The sequence below is a fragment of the Taudactylus pleione genome, unplaced genomic scaffold, assembly GCF_031769625.1.
Source record: "Taudactylus pleione unplaced genomic scaffold, aTauple2 ptg000156l, whole genome shotgun sequence".
Taxonomy (NCBI): domain Eukaryota; kingdom Metazoa; phylum Chordata; class Amphibia; order Anura; family Myobatrachidae; genus Taudactylus; species Taudactylus pleione.
Window position 1 is genome coordinate 10,735,384 of NW_028284558.1, and position 17,629 is coordinate 10,753,012.

The following is a 17,629-nucleotide window of genomic DNA, read 5'->3' on the forward strand; positions in this document are numbered from 1 at the left end:
CGCATACCCCATATGTACAAAGCACTGGAATCCTTCAGGTGGCTTTACCCAATAGAAGCCTATGGGCTTCTTTCCGGGACACTCCTCCTGAGAGGGATCCAATCGGATCCCTCCCATCATCCCCCACAGACGGTGTTCTTGTGCGCATGTGCAGAAGAATGCCAGAGGGACTTCTGGGTGTTAAACCCGGAAGTCCCTCTGTCTGGGGACATCACAAAGGACAGCTGTTATTGGGAAAGCTGTACTTTGCGATATTCTGGGTACATACCGCGGTAATCAACCGCAGCAGTGGCGTAACTACCGTGGGTGCAGGGGGTGTGGCTGCTATGGGGCCCGGACCAACCCGGGGCCCGGCCTTCCCCCTGCACCTACAGTGCCAGGCCTCTGTCCGCTGCCCTTCCCTCCGACCCTCCTCAAACCCCTCTACTGCACTTACCTGCTCTGGGAGCTGCATGGAGAAGGCGCGCCGCTAATCGGCGCTCCACCTCCATTGGCGTAACTACGGAGGGTGCAAGGGGTGCTGTCGCACCCCTGCACCCTCCATTTGCCGGGCGCCCGCTGAGTGTGTTACCAGCGGGCGCCCGGCTCCTATCCTCCTGGCGGTAGCCGGAGGACGGAGCTCCCTCCGTCTTCCGGGTCCCGCAGTGCACTATGGGAGTGACGTAATGACGTCCCTCCCATAGTGCCGAGGAGCGGACGCCACGGATGGACGGCAGCAGCACTGGAGCGGGGATAAGGTAAGTGTTTGTTTGTTTGTTTTTTTGTGTGTGTGCGCGCGCGGTGGGGGCCATCACTACTGGGGGCAACTACAGGGGCCTACTACCGGGGGCAACTACAGGGGCTCACTACCGGGGGCAACTACAGGGGCTCACTACCGGGGGCAACTACAAGGGCCTACTACTGGGGGCAACTACAGGGGCTCACTACTGGGGGTAACTACAGGGGCCTACTACTGGGGGTAACTACAGGGGCCTCACTACTGGGGGTAACTACAGGGGCTCACTACTGGGGGTAACTACAGGAGCTCACTACTGGGGGCAACAACAGGGGCCTACTACTGGGGGCAACTACAGGGGCCTCACTACTGGGGGTAACTACAGGGGCTCACTACTGGGGGTAACTACAGGGGCCTCACTACTGGGGGCAACTACAGGGGCCTCACTACTGGGGGCAACTACAAGGGGCCTCACTAGTGGGGGCAACTACAGGGGGCTCACTACTGGATGTACTGCATAGGGGGACCATTACTGGGGAGCACTACATTAAATAAAAGGAACTGCATAAGGGGGTCGGTGGCAGCTGGGGCTGGCATAGGTGCTGGGGGGTGGTACATTTTAGTTTGGGGGGGAGGCACCAACATTTATCTTGCCTCCGGGCACCTGGGATGAAGTTACGCCACTGGCGGGGGGGCCTCAGACCGGGGGGGGGCAAGAGCGGGACGAGATTGGGGGCCGCGGGCTGAGAGGGGGGCCCATAAAAATTTTTGCTATGGGGCCCCTGTAGGTATAGTTACACCCCTGAACCGCAGTATGTACCCAAAGAGAGGCTGGATGTAACGCATCGCGCATGCGATGCTTAGTACATACCACTCATAGAATGTGTTGAATGTATACTATGTACTGTACTGTGATGTGGCACTTTAAGGAAACACATTACACTGCATAAAGTGCATTTCCCAAAGGTTTAAGGCAAAAATTTGTTAAGCATCAGTTTGATCAAAGTGCTGGGATTTGGTGGTTTTCTCTGCAGTTTAGTGATCTGACAAAATTTACTAAAGCCCAAACTGCTGTGAAACCATTCTGCAATTAGAAACTGCCCGCTAAACATCGCTGTTCCCATTTTTTCAATGAAAAAGATAGAAACCTTCCAATGTACTATGCATTGGTATAGGTAAGTGTTGTAAACCTGCCAGAAAAACCTCTGAAATAAAGTACTATCTTTTTGACAAGAGAGATTGGGAAAATACACTGCCAATGGATATATGCCTGATTGGGATACATAGCAAAAAGACACAAACATGCAGTCTACTGTGCCGGAAACAAATATTGCATTTTAGGGGCACGCCATACATAGCACTTACTGCTTGCATGTAGTCTTTTACCAACAGCTAACCAGAAGGAGCCATCAGATTTAAGAGGAGAACCAGCAGTAGAAGCAGCATGTTCCATGCTATTCTTCATGTCCTGGGAGCTGTAAACTGGACACATATTGGGCTGAGACAGCCTCTACACAGGACAGAGGTATTTATTTATTGTCATCACTAACACTCCAACAATTTGCAAATTGTTTGCTATGCAAAGATCATGGGCATCGGAACTGGGGGGGCAAGAGGGCAGCTTGCTCCCCCAAACAGTTGAAAGGCATGGCGGCTGCACACGGTCATGGGCTGTGCTTTATAGCAATAGGCTGCATGACCCCTGCACCACACAGAGGAGGAGGTGTAATGTGCGGTCTTTAAGTTAAAACGCTGCACATTACACCTCCTCCTCTGTGTAGTGCAGGGGCTGTGCAGCCTATTGCTATAATGCACAGCCCCTAACCGTCTGCGGCCGCCGCTACAGTCCCATCATGGCGTGCCACCCAGGTAAGAGGAAGGGAGGAGGGGAGGGGTGATACTGTAACGATTTTAAGTTTCCCCCCAACATGAAATCGTTCTGACACCCCTAGCAAAGACGCATATAATAAGTTTTGCTGTTGGCTACCTTCAGGTGTCTTGAGTTTGGTGGTGTGCTTATTTACAGCCCTGCAAGGGTTTATAATATTGTGTGTGTTGCTGTCTACAGGGCTGGCTCCAGGGGTCTGAGCACCCTGTGCCGGCCTGGTACGTAGTGCCCTGCAATCGCGCAGAGGGCGCCCCCTAAGTGACGTTATTTGGAGGCGTGCCCGCATGGCACGCCTCCAAATAACGTCAGGCTGGGGGTAAAGCCCAACCCTCCGTCTCTGGATGGGCTTCTCCCAGCCCTCTCCCGTCAGTGAATGGATACCGCATTTTCACACTCCGGGGGTCCGGCACCGCCGAACAGCTGAGGTAGTGGGGGTCCCCAACCTCCTGATTTGACCACCTGCGGGCCACTTCGGCCCAGGAGTGGAACAGCGGGACAGTACTGTCCCACTGAAATCTGGATTTTGGGGAGGGGTGCGCCCTCTATGGGTGGCGCCCCTGTTCGACCGCACTGGTCGAACACCCCTAGAGACGGCCTTGGCTGTCTACTACATCATTTGACATTACACCAACCTGCCCTGTAAAGATATTGTAGTAGACAGTGACGCTGTAGCGGTCTTTGTACCAATTGTACTATACAGAGGGTGGAAGCAGTTTAGGCATACACTAATTGACAATTACTTTTTATGTAAGCAAAGTTAAGTTGGTTTTATTTTCCTGTATGTAAACAGTGCTTTTTGTGTGCTGCTAATGTGTCCCACTAGCTAGTGCATGTGTTGGTTGCTAAGTTTTTGTGTTTTTTTAGGTTTTTAGAAAGTAAGCCACATGCAACAATAATTGGAAAGCGGGAATATTTTTTCTACTAGCCACAAATGTAAAGGCTACAACTGTCACTCAAAACAGGAAAAAAACTTTTTAACAATTGTCAAAATGCCCTTACAGAGATCTCAAAAATGATCAAATATATAATTTGCTGTGTATTTTTTAATGACAACAAATCCAACAATTAGGCACATCCAAGAGAATATAAACTCTGTCTTTGGGATACTGCTCGTTGATTGTGATGGTGTGTGAATAGGTAAGGAAACAATAGTTGTTGCAGTTAATTAAACTACAATACTATCTAGTATTTAAATCCTTAACAGAGTTATTTAGAGATTCTAACCCTGCAGAGACTGTGATGTGCTCTGTATTTTGGGGCACAAGTGCAGTAGTACAGCCCAGTGACGTAATTCCAGGAGGCAATGGAAGCATTGGCTTCCAGGCGTCAGCATTCAGGGGGGCACCAAGTACTCTTCTCCGTCCATGCAGGCTACCCGCAATTGCCCTGGTGTCACCCCTTCAGGTTGCTGGATTATGATCCCATCTCGCAGCTCTGTATGGCAGTGACTTAGCTGAATCCCCTGTAAAATACTTACTGCTGCGGCATTATGTCATGTGACTGCAGAGCCGGCTAGGCATAGGCAAACTAGGCAATTGCCTAGGGCATTTGGAATGCCTAGGGGCATGCATTCAAAGCCTAGGGCCAGCTCAGCTAGACAGCAGGACTGGGATAAGCAGACGGAGCCTCTGCTCTTGCTGTCCTACCGTGATCAGAGCCCTCACCTCATACAGCCGGCAGCATTGGGAACGGGGAGCACAGACAGTGGGGGTAGTGGTCAGTAACAAAAATGGCTGGTGGAGGAGGGCTGCTGGGCATGCCCCGTCGCACCAGCTCCCTCCAAGGGCCTTTACGGAGTCCATCAGGCTGAGACACACAGGGGGGAGTGGGGGTTCCAAGCTCTTGCTAGCACAGGGCATCAAAATGTCTAGTTACAGCTCTGTGAATGAGGATTGCAATGGGTGGGGGGTGATGTATGTTGCTGGCTACTGCTGTGATCTGTACTGCTGGTTAATGGGTGCTGTGCTGGGAGAGGGGTGCTGGGTCAGAGGCAGGACTAGCAATGGTGCTAGGGGGCACCACCCAAAATCCTGCCTAGGGCATCAAACTGGTTAGGGACGACTCTGTGTAATGAGTGCAGAGCAGGCTGGCTGTGTGGCTGTTGCTCTTGTTCCAGGCCCATTTGTGAGACTGCTGATAGAGCACTGCAGGAAAACAAGGTACCGTAAGTGAAATTGGGGATTAATGTGGTGTTTAATAATAATTGGTGTGCAAAGGGGCATGTTTGTTAAAAACTGCTGAGTAAGGGGGAGCGTGACTTAGAAAAGTTGGGGACATACAGTATTTCATACAAGCTGCTGAGCAAGGGTTTGGTGTGCATGTTTGATAAGAGCTGCTGAGTGTGGAGGGGGAGCATGTTTGATAAGAGCTGCTGAGTGTGGAGGGGGAGCATGTTTGATAAGAGCTGCTGAGTGTGGAGGGGGAGCATGTTTGATAAGAGCTGCTGAGTGTGGAGGGGGAGCATGTTTGATAAGAGCTGCTGAGTGTGGAGGGGGAGCATGTTTGATAAGAGCTGCTGAGTGTGGAGGGGGAGCATGTTTGATAAGAGCTGCTGAGTGTGGAGGGGGAGCATGTTTGATAAGAGCTGCTGAGTGTGGAGGGGGAGCATGTTTGATAAGAGCTGCTGAGTGTGGAGGGGGAGCATGTTTGATAAGAGCTGCTGAGTGTGGAGGGGGAGCATGTTTGATAAGAGCTGCTGAGTGTGGAGGGGGAGCATGTTTGATAAGAGCTGCTGAGTGTGGAGGGGGAGCATGTTTGATAAGAGCTGCTGAGTGTGGAGGGGGAGCATGTTTGATAAGAGCTGCTGAGTGTGGAGGGGGAGCATGTTTGATAAGAGCTGCTGAGTGTGGAGGGGGAGCATGTTTGATAAGAGCTGCTGAGTGTGGAGGGGGAGCATGTTTGATAAGAGCTGCTGAGTGTGGAGGGGGAGCATGTTTGATAAGAGCTGCTGAGTGTGGAGGGGGAGCATGTTTGATAAGAGCTGCTGAGTGTGGAGGGGGAGCATGTTTGATAAGAGCTGCTGAGTGTGGAGGGGGAGCATGTTTGATAAGAGCTGCTGAGTGTGGAGGGGGAGCATGTTTGATAAAAGCTTCCGTGCTGGTGGGACATATTTGAGAACAGTTGGTGAGCTGGTGGGCACCGGGGGCATGTTTGCGATAAGCTGGTGATAATGGGGGCATCTAAAAAAGAGGCAGGTGAGAACAGGGGTGTGTACAAGAATAGCTGGTGAGCAGGGAGGCATGTGTGAAATAGCTGCCTGGGTAGGGGGCAGTGGGCCATGTGTAAGTTACACTGCATACCCTGCACTAGCCCTTGCTAGATTATTTAAAGCCAGAAAGGTTATGAGGGGTCTCTGATGGTAAAAAAGCGTCATGAATGAGCTATGGAATGTATATTGGCATGAGAGATGCCATAAATTAATTTTAAAAAATGACAGAAAATATAACAAACAAAATGGTGGTAGAGCACGTCTTGGCGATCCCTGAGGAGTAATGTAATTGCATTACTATCACTTTACTTCCTCCTGTGCCCCTTCAGCTGTGGTACTGCGCGTGTGCCGACGTCAGCAAATGTGCAAGTCTGTCGCCTCTGGGCAGCTGGTACGAACCTATGCTCTTCGTACAGTCACATTGCTTGCTTATTGTAAACAGTACTCCTGCCTCATCTGTGCTAACATTTGTGTGTTCTGCCTACTTTGACAAATTCATTCAACCATCTCCAGCTCAGGATCCCTTGAGGAGGTTTGTGGTTGTTGTGTATTCTCACACACAGCAGTATTTTCTTCTACATGTGACAGCAAACTGATTGCATATAAATCTAGGTGCACATATGAGTCACCCTCTCTCTCTCTCTGTTCAGGTGGTATGTTCACAGTTTCCTTCTCCTGAAATTCAGCAACATGTGAATGTTCTGTTCTAAAATTAGATCTGTAAGTATATTTGTTTGTTTTTTAAGAAAATCTTATCTAATTAAAAAAAAAGAAGCTAATAGTGAGTCCAAAGGAAAGATGTCAGTATCATATTAAGTATAAAACAAAATGGCTTGACATTACACACATTTTGGTAAGGATATAACCGTATTCTTTTGTTAGGGAAGAACCCTTAACTTTACAAGTGTCCAAAACATGTTTTAGATTGTAGCACATAATATACAATAGTTTGTCTACACATTTGTGCTTAGAGATAATAGTTTATGCCAAAAAAATACTGTGTGGGACCATTAACGTGTTTTTTTTACTAACAATATGAGATAGTGTGAACAAAACTGCAAATATTCCTTTTTACAGTATTTAATACTGTTTAACAATGGCAGGCAACCTGACACACTTTAAGGTCCGAATTTTGTCAGCCCTGTATCCTTCAAAAGGACCACACATTAATTTTAATCTGAGGAATAGTATCAATCAATACATTTAATCAAGGAATGAAAGAACTAACTGAAATAACGTATCAGCATATACAAGCTACAAATAACACGTCTGACAATAAAGCAGGTATGAGCTGGAGATCGCAGGTGAAGGTTGGGAGGGCCACCTGTTGCCCAACACTGTAAAACAATGCAAAGCAGATAATCTTTTTATGCAAATAATGTTACAAACTCCTCACAGCTATGTTTTCTCAACAGCTACTTCCTCCTGGGCAGCATAATTTGATGATGGCAGAGTGATGTTGCAAGATAGTCATTTGAACTAAGAAGACATATTTCATTTTGATGAACATTAGCTAACGTTTGACTCCTGTGTCTGTGGCTCCTAACCAGGGCGGAAGTGCCTGAGACAATGGAGGCAGTTGCCTCAGAACGCCAGCCCTGAAGGGGCACCTCACTTCCATTGTCCCAGTACTCAAAGCCCTCACTCCATTAGTTAAGCATTAGTGATGTGAGGCCTTTTTATAATAAAATATTAGTAAAAATGATTGTCAACACACATTTGCATGAATGCAAAGGCACTGTTTTATTGAGGTGGTGCATCAGAATGGTGCATGTGGTTCTGGCACACTAGTTCTGAGGGCAGGATCAGTCTCTTTATCATATGCAGTATATTCCACTGTAAGAGGGGCACCACCATCTGTTCCTAAAGCATCTTTTCTCTCCTTTTTCACTTCTTTTACACAACTTTTTATGTTGGATCATAGTTCTGCAGTGGATCTATGGCATTTTTCATGATTGAAAGACACTGGCCCACAACCGCTTGGCTCCCCACAATGAGATAATGACATGCCACTATTAATGACACTTGTGTCACATTTTCATCATAGGAAACATTTATATTACAGCCACATTTGGTTTTTGCAAGTTGACTATCCTATATTGCCTCCTGCTCAATCTCCCCTGCTTCCTCAGCCCCTTCCTGCTCTCTGGGCCTGATTCAGTCCCGAACGCTATTTGCGGCCGCTCGCTGGCTAAAAGGGGCCGGCTATTTAAATCATATGCTCGCACTGCGTCGCGTAAAGCCGCCCACTAAGTAATAGCAACCGTCTGCACTATGCGCTCGCACCTGTATAAAGATGCCTCTTTGCCACTCACAACACACGTCATCTCCGGCAGTTGTAGGATTAATCGGGAACATCGAGAGCCATCGGAGCTGCTCACAGCGCTTGTGGTAGCCTCTTCCCACCACAACATTGCGAGCAGTTCTGGCTAAAATACAACTCAGTCACGTGTGTAATGACGCTACTTTGCTAATTATGCACACCCATTAAACGCCGTTCTGATGGTCGGGCACGCCTGCGTTCGCACATCCACACCCCCGTTTACAAGCACCCTGTTACCACCCACAAACGACACTATCTGTCACTCAAAATAGCGGCCCGACTGCGGGCTATGGGCGAGCACTTTCCCATCGCAATGACTGGTTCGCACACGCGCATTGCGACTCATACGCATGCACAGATTGCGTAAAATCGCTCAATGCGAGCGAGCGCAGCATAGCGTTCGGGTCTGAATCAGGCCCTTTGTCCTTCTCAAGACTGGCTTTCATTTTCCCATCCAAGTTAACATAAAACACTGAACAAACAGACAGATCAAATACATCAAAATAAAACCTACTCTAACATGAACCCCAAGCACACTACACTCACACACGTATAAGCACACAGGACTATAAAAAAGACAAAAAAAAAAACAGATTTTGAAACAGACAAAAAAAACTGAAAAGATAACAATAAATAAGACAACTTTAAGTAGCACTCACCAATTTTTACAGATATCACCAAAAGTATCCCACACAGCGCCGTAACATTGCTTTATTGGACTGTGCCGGCCACACCCCCTCAGTGCATGGCATCATACAGAGGGGCGGAGCTGCCAGTGCCATGTAATACAGCACTGCCTGGAGCATACTTAGGATGTTCCGGGGGCAGTACACCCTGCAGTATGCATTCAAGAGGGTACATAGGACACTGTGGGCGCCGCTGTCGAAGCGATTCTGACTGCAGAGTGCCATTTCAGGCACCCTGCTAGCCAGTGCAGGGGCCATGGGGCAGCAATGGTACCGCCCACAGGGCTTTGTGCAATGGCACCACTCGAACACCCCTAGTTACAGTCCTGTTCCCACCAAACTCCACCCAGCACTAGTAAGTCACCTCACTACACCCTTGCTAAGTAAATGCAAGGTTTGGCACTTTTGATAAGGCTAGTGTGATGTCAGAAACTTATGTGGATTTAACTAACCAATGAAAAAGCACCATTGTTTTGCAGTGGACTTTGACAGTGGCTTTCATCGTTTACAGTTGAACCAACAAAGGGTTTGGCCATTTTGAAACATGGACATCAATGCCCCTAGACTGAAAACCAACCACCTGTCTGCACAGGGAAGGCAATAACAGGGAAAACTACAGTTAGTGGTCATCTTGCCATAATGAGAACCAGAGCCAAATTTGTCAACTCAGAACTGGAGCCTCTATGGAAAGGAAAGTGATCATTGCTTTTGTAGGTTCCTATACCCATACTGCCTCCAACACTATTAACACTATTTTTTTATTGTTTCCTATTTGGTCACTGTATATATTATTCAGCTCAATATGTTTTTGACAGCCATTTTTGAAGAAAAAATTATTACTGCCTTATTGTATGTTTATTTCAATAGATAATAGGTCCTGCTATTCCTTTTGATATTTACGGGTCTCCTAATGTCATTCATGGTTCCATCTATTACATATACATGATTTTTCTCTTATAATTATTTGCAGTCTTGCAATTTACATCCCACAGCACTCTCAAAGCTTGTTTTCCTATTTGCAATCATATTTGATAGATTAGCAACTGTTCCTCTCTATTTGGATGAGTTGCTTTTGGTTAATATAATGTGTATGTGCACAGGCGTTTGTTATATATACTATTAGCACTGGGCTTCTAAATTTTGTTTGTGCAGATTGATTGATGTACATATAGGGCTGATATGAGGGGCCGAAGGGATGCAAATGGACAGTACCAAATGAAGAGGGTATAATTTATTAAATATAAACGATATAACATTATTATTATTATTATTGTTATTATTATTAAAATTCCTCAGGATTATTCCCTCATATCATCAATATGTCATCAATATATCTTTTGTAAAATCTTATGTGAAAAGAAAAATATTTATCAGCCAATATGTGGCATCTTTCTCTGCTTAAGGAAAACTTCTACATATTCAGAGTTATTAGTGAACCCATCCCTGGAATAATGTGTCACCCTGGCGGATTCCCAAAGGATGTATGAATTTTTGGTAGGTAGCGTGAAATAGGCATCTAAAGGCCTGATTCATTACGGATCTCTATTGAGATTGCAGCTGCGATTATGCATGCAGATCTGCTGTGAAAATATGCTAATGAATGCAATCGCAAAGCCATTGCACAGCCAGCATAGAGACGCCCACTACTACTATCTCACATCCGTAATACCTTGCAGTCCTGCACATACAATGGGAATATCCAGTAACATCGGCCCCTCACGCACAATTACAACAGGTCTGACCTTATTCAGAAATTGCTAACCTTGTCGCATGCAGTGAGTACACAAGCTGCGTATGCCATTGCAGTATGCACGCCCATTCAACGGCGTTCAAATGGACTGGCACGCCTTCATTTCTCCAACCACTCCCACATCACCACCCCCAAATGCTGCCCTCCAGTCACTCGCTCTGCGATGGCTTTGTATCTGCGTGGCTGATCACAGTACGATCGCAATGCCAACTTGCCGATCTGCGTACGTTGTTGCAGTTGCAATCTGTACTGAATCAGGCCCTAAGTCTTTGTATCCACTATATATGAAAATAGCCAATGGTCTTCAGTAACAAGCAGGGTAGTGCTGTGCTCAGTCATTATCAGGGAAACAGTTACCGTATACTGGACAGGAGATTTACATAAATATATTTCAAAATCTGGTCTGTGCACTGAACCAAGGAAGGGAACTAAGAAATATGCACAATTTTATTAGGTGATGTGGAAACAAAAATTATGTAAAAAAAAATGAATATTTAATTTACTTAATTAAAATAGAATAGAATAAAAATATAACCTGTCATCTAATAGATTATGGTATGATGGGAGGGTATTGTTTTATCATAGGATGCTCCAGGAATCCTAAGTTTAATAGAGTTATTATATAGACAAAGAAGCTCCCATGTTTTGTCAGAGATGCAGGAAGAGAAACTGTCAATGTGCAATAAGAAGATAGCGGAGTCTGTGTAATGAAGTACATTATATGCATAACTCCAGTCATGCACGTTCCACCTTTTTCTGTGGTAACTCCACCAAGTTATAGATAAATCTGTCCGCTTTAGGTATCTGCAATGCACATAGGTTAAAAAGCTGTTTATAGTGTACTGTATTGGGTGTCATCAGTGTAGAGGTGGCACTGAAGGCTGAATTAATGAATAAGTTCTATAAAGAATAAGTGTACAGCAGTGGTTCCTGAACCTTCGTGAATCATGGCGCCCTACAGTATCAGTATTTTTTTTCACTGCGCCCCTAAGCCAAATGTTTCTCATTGAGAAGCCCAGCACAGATTATTAAATTAAGTAAATTGTGCTTACCTGTCATTTTTAGGTATAGTTATGTGGTGGTGGGTAGGGTCCACATATTTCATGAGTGCCAACTACCAGTGCTGGTTTTTCCTATCACAATGACCATAAATAATTTGATTTGGTGCTGGACCATCAATCTGTGGCACTCCTGCAAGTGCCCCTCAGCACCCCAGGGTACCACAGCCCCCAGTTTGGGAACCACTGTTGAACATTAACAAAAGCAGATGGCCAAGTACAGAGCCTTGTGGGACCAAAACCAATGGTGGAAGTTGGGGTGAGTATGTGCAAAAGACAGATATACTAATAGAGCTGTTTTATATGTAGGAAGTGAACCAGGAGACAGCTGTGTTACAGAGGCCAATTGAGTGAGGCTATGCAGGAGAAGAGGTTGATCAATAGTGCTGAAAGCAGCAGAGAGGTGAAGGAGAATAAGAATAGAGAAATTACCTTTACACTTTGCTGTAAGCAGATTATTGATTACTTTTGCCTGTGACACTGTAATATTTGTGGCTGTAGACTGATTACAGAGACTCAATAATGGAGTGTGACAAGAGACTGGGAGATAAGCTGTTGTATATAAGCAATTAAGTAAGTAGTTTGGAAGTAAAGGAGAAGAGGGAAATTGTGCAGTAGTTGGAGAGAGAAGATAGCACGAGAGACGGGGTTCTATGTCATAAGCCATGGAGAGAGATAAAGTGGATGGACATAAAGTACCAACCAATCAATGTTAATTATCAGGGTCCGAAGGGACCCCGATAATTAACATTCTTACTCACTGCAGATTCTGTAGCAATTCATCATTGCTCCAGGACGGTGACAGCTGATGCGAAATCAGCTGTCCCCGCGAGTGGCTTCACTGCTCCTTTTCGGAGCAGTGAATCTTTTCACTGCTCCTTTCGCAACAGTTACGAGAGTGCACATGTGAGACCTACAGGTCACGCATGAGTACAAGAGCCCCAACGTCCGGCTGAAGGACCCAGACAAGGGCAGAGGGATCCGAAAGGATCCCCCTTCACGACCTGGGACTCCTTCCCATAGGGAAGGAGCGGGTAACGGGAGGATTCGCCATCCGAAGATGGGGAATACTACTGCACTCAAGCTCCGAATATATTGTATTTTCTGAGCTTGATGAATTCTGTCCCCATACTAGTGTATGGGGACAGCGGGCCATTCCATAAAAGGAAGGTAAGTAGGAAATATCTGTGATATCTCCTGCTTTATCTTCTTGATGAATGGTGGAATACTTAATCTTTACAATTGCAGGTGAAAATTGTAATTTTCACCTGCTTTTGTAAAAATGAAGTGATGATGAATAGGCCCCTTAGCCTCCTGCTGATTGAGAAATTTAAGATAATGGTCGGGTGTAGGATACTGAGGCAGACAGTCCACAGTTGTTACAGGAGTGTACATTGATTTCACATACAGTATCTGAGACCTGACAGCAGGGGCGGCTCCAGGGTTCTGAGCACCCTGTGCCGGCTCTTGAGAGAAGCGCGTGACCAAATTTGGGGCGTGGCCTAATTACCATAGGCCACGCCCCCTGTGTGACGTTATTTGGAGGCATGCCCACATGGCACGCCTCCAAATAACGTAAGACTGGGGGTAAAGCCCAGCACTCCGTCACTGGCTGGGCTTCCCCCAGCCCTCTCCCATCAGTGACTGGTTGCGAGCAGCATCCATTCACTCTCTGGGGTCCAGCACAGCTGCGGTGGTGGGGGTCCCTAGCCTCCTGATTTGACCACCTGTGGGCCACTTCGGCCCACGGGTGGAACAGCGGGACAGTACTGTCCCGCTGAAATCAGGATGCTGGGGAGGGGTGCCGCATTTTCACACTCCGGGGTCCGGCACCACCGAACAGCGGTGGGGGTCCCCAACCTCCCGATTTGACCACCCGCGGGCCATTTCGACCACACCCTTAGAGCCGGCCCTGGCTGACAGCTGTTGTATGTGAAATGCTTACTCGCTGTAGGGTCAGTGGTGAGTTTCTAGAGTGAGTGGTGAGATGCTAGAAACAAAAACATTCATTGACAGTAATGGTGACAGGATCAGTAGCAAATGCTAACAATAGTAAAAAGGAATAATTTGTGGGTTCAAACTATTAATGGACATGTGCTAAAATAAAAAAAACAACATATTTCCTACATCATGGTTGTGTTGTATACCAGCGAATGTGGTATATTTCATACTAACAAGCCTCCTGTTCATTCCTGATCACAATACAATATATCTTTTCACTGTCGCGGGTGATAGATCGCAGGATATTTTGCACAAAGGCTGAAGTTCACCACTGAGAAATATATCAAACAATTAATTTGTGGTTATCAAGCTAATAAATGGCATGAAAACAGTTTGTGGTCACAAAATAATAAATATCTAGCAAACAAATAATTAGTGTTTATGAATAAACATTTATTTGTGGCTGTTGGGCTAATTAGTGTTTAGGAAACAAAGAAATCTATTTATTCAAAATAATTTGGCTAATTATTTACAGACAGTTGGCCTGATTCAGAGATAGACGCAATGGTGATTACATACGCAGATCAAGCGATTGTTTGCTATTGTGCATGCAAATAGGCCACACTGCCTGAGTCCAGCAGTCTCATTGCGATTACAGACGCGCAGAGGAATCCACCGCAAAATGAGTGACAGGCTCTCAGCGTTTGGGGGTGGTGACAGGGGCATGGTCAGAAAAAACACAGGTGTGTCTGACCATTTAAATGCCGTTACATGGGCGTGCATAAATTAGCCACTGCGATTGCACATGCAGTATGAGAGCCCACTGTGTGTCAGGAGAGCTGCCCAGTCTGCGGGCAAGATGGCCACCTGATGTGCATCGATGTTACCGATATATATTTACTCAGGTCATTTGCAGATGAGAAGGCGGAAGTGGGCTATGCTCGGGTGATCTTTGACACTATTAGCATATCTTCGCAGCTGCGTTGCGTACAAAATCGCAGCTGCGATTGCATTACCGTCCATCTCTGAATCTGGCCCAGCGTCACCAGTCCAGATTGCAGCATATGTATTGCAATTATCATCATCATTATCAATTTACATTTTGCAGCTAACATATGTCAAGATCTCCATGTAAATACGTTGAATCTCACAAGAGTATGCATTTCTTGCATCCGTGCATTCCTTATAATACTACATTTTAGAGGCCCCTACACACGGAACGATGTAGGCAACGATACGATCTCGTTAACGATTTCCCTTGAAATCCAGAACACTCCCGCACAAACGATATTGTGCATACACATGGAACGATTGAACAAACGATCAAACAATATAGATGGGTCGTTAACAACTCCAAATCGTTAACTATATATCGTTTGGCAGCAAACAACCTCACGATGCATCAAATACTGGAATTTTAAATAAAGGGTAGTACTATCTAGAGGATAAAGAAGGCTAAACAATACATATAGATTCCGTGCTTCTGCATAAATATAGATTGCAATATGGCAGAGAATAAAAACGTCAAAAACGCGATCTTAAACAATGTACATTTAATGACAAGTAGAATTAAACTAAAAAACTCCAATATATTAGACATATAACATTACAATGAATATAAACATGTGATATTAGACATCCATACTTATAAATAAGGACTTGTAATAGCCTTATCTCCAGCACCTGCTGCAAAAGTCACAGCTGGATAGCTTTGTGTGGATAATATTGACTGAGACTCATTGAATTGTCTCTGTGTGAAAGTAAATAGTCAGCTTTTGGCACCTTGGTTTAGGAAAAAAATGTGTCACTTGCAGCTGAGAATCCTGCTAAGGATATATCTATCCTGTTTCCAAGGTAGAATCAGAAATGTCACTCTTTGTGGTGAGTCAGCCGCTATTATAGTCTTACCTGGACCTGCATGAGATCACAGGTCCCAGCCCTCCTGCTGCATGCTGCCGCTGTTGCGTGCGCACAGTCCTGCGGTCTAATAATTGAGGTAGCCGCTCATTTGTGGCTGGCTATAGGTGAGTAAATGATATCCGGATCAAGTAGCCAATATATGAGCCCGTTAGACAGCAAGCAGTGCAGGAGTCTCTATAGCAACTGGCACAATGGAAATCCAAAACAGCATGACAAATGCTTATTCAGCTGGTCAGTCCTTCAGGATGTCAGCATATATGGGGTATATTCTCTGACATGTTTCACCACCATGGAGGCTTCCAGGAGTTGCTTGGCCTGGTAACTCCCTACGTCTGGAGGGAGAATACTAATATGCAGAGGGACATTCCTGCTAAGGAGAGGCTGGTGGCTACCCTGAGGTTCATAGAAGGTCACTGAAGTTTAGGACCCTCATCTCCCCTCAGGCTTTGGGGAACATCATTCATGAGACCTGCAAAGCCATTGTGAATGTGCAGAAGTACCATAAAAAGTAAGGTAAGTAAAAACACTACACACTGTGCACCCAACATGGCTGCCTATTGCCTAATAATGAGATAATATAAATATTTTAAAGACGGTTTTGTTTAAACACACATAGGTGTTAATGAGTTGCAATTATCCAAAGGGTATTTATATGGACCATTAAGAATGTGTGCATTCATGCTCCTGAGGAAGCTGGGATTACACTTACCCAGGGAAACGCGTTGAGGTTTAAACCACACCACTTTGGACCTACTGTATATGGAATATTGGCCCTGATTCAGAGCCGGACGCTCTGACCAGAGCGCTCGCTCTGAATCAGGGCCCACCTACATTAATATGGAGCATCCTCCTGGACGCTCGTATAGCTGTGGGTCACCACCCACAGCATATACGAGCGTGCAGGATGATGGTCGCGATGGCAAAAGCCTGCAGTTGGGTTTTTCAACCGCAAGGCCAGGAGTGATTTTGGCTCTATCAGAGCCAAAATCACTCCCACTGACATCACTAGTGATGTCAGTGGGGCCGGCTTCAGACGGTAGGCGTTCCCTAGGGAATGCCTACGTGTGGCAGGCACGCCCCCGGCACGCCCACCAAAAGGGGCGTACTGTCAGTCACCATCGACAGCACGCTCCCTTTGATGAGACACTCCGAGCGAAGGAAAGTCCTTCGCTCGTCGGGTCTCGCGCATGCGCACGACGGAGCTCCCTCCGTCGTGTGCATGCGCAGTGGGGACCATCGACCCACTTGCGAGTAGACAGCCGCTCGTGAGTGGGTCTGAATGAAGGCCATTGACTCTTACCTACGGATTATCATTTGGACCTACATTTCTCTGGATCACCAGATTGCGGCTTATCACCTATGGACACCCATAGAACACACAACAACAAAGACTGAGGACCTCATTCAGAGTCGGTCGAAGAGGCCACACGGTCGTACGCCACCGATGTTCGCTATACTGCGCATGCGTAAAGTTCGCAATGCGCGTGCGCAAACTAGCCGCTATGATCAGAAATTTCTCTCTCCTTGAACACAGCCAGGTCGGTAGTTTGAGTGACAGAATTAGGCGTTTGTGGGTGGTAACAGGGGAAGGTGCTTGAAAACGGGGGAGTGGAGATCCGAACGCAGGTGTGCCTAATTATGCGAACAGCGTTTTATGGGAGTGCATACGGTTTATGGGAGTGCATAATTAACAAAGTAGCGTCATGGCACATGTGACATGTGAGGCTTTTACACTGACATGATCGTAGAGCTTAAGAGAGGGTATGGTCAACCTTAAGCTCTACGACCAGTTCCGATGGTTCCCGATGGTCTCGATTAATCCTTATATGCCTGGAGATGACGTGCAATGCGTACGAGAAGGGGGCAGATTTTTTTTCATTCCGGCCGCTTCCTCCCCTTGGTCGGCCAGCTACCGATCCGAACTTAGGGACGCAACTTGCGAGGGAATCATTTGCATATCCGGCCTCTTTTCCCGTACGACCGTGTGGCCGCTTCCACCGACTCTGAATGAGGTCCTGAGTGCTTATGGACTATGGGGATCACTTCTAATTCATTGGAAGAGGTCCTATATCCAGTAAGACATAATAGGAACGCTAGTGGTGTATGCTTCCTTTTTTTGGCACACATTGGAACTTTTTAT

The 17,629-nt window shown here is 46.3% G+C and overlaps 1 protein-coding gene across 1 annotated transcript in view; it reads left to right on the plus strand.

Annotated features, from left to right (window-relative positions):
- XIRP2 (xin actin binding repeat containing 2) overlaps positions 1-9,652 on the plus strand; it is a 304,492-nt gene extending 294,840 nt beyond the window's left edge. Inside the window, exons 10-11 of the transcript XR_015878805.1 lie at positions 6,462-6,531; positions 7,227-9,652. The gene's annotated coding sequence lies outside the window, so the exon portion shown is untranslated. The remainder of the gene's footprint in view (positions 1-6,461; positions 6,532-7,226) is intronic.
- The last annotated feature ends 7,977 nt before the right edge of the window (positions 9,653-17,629 follow it).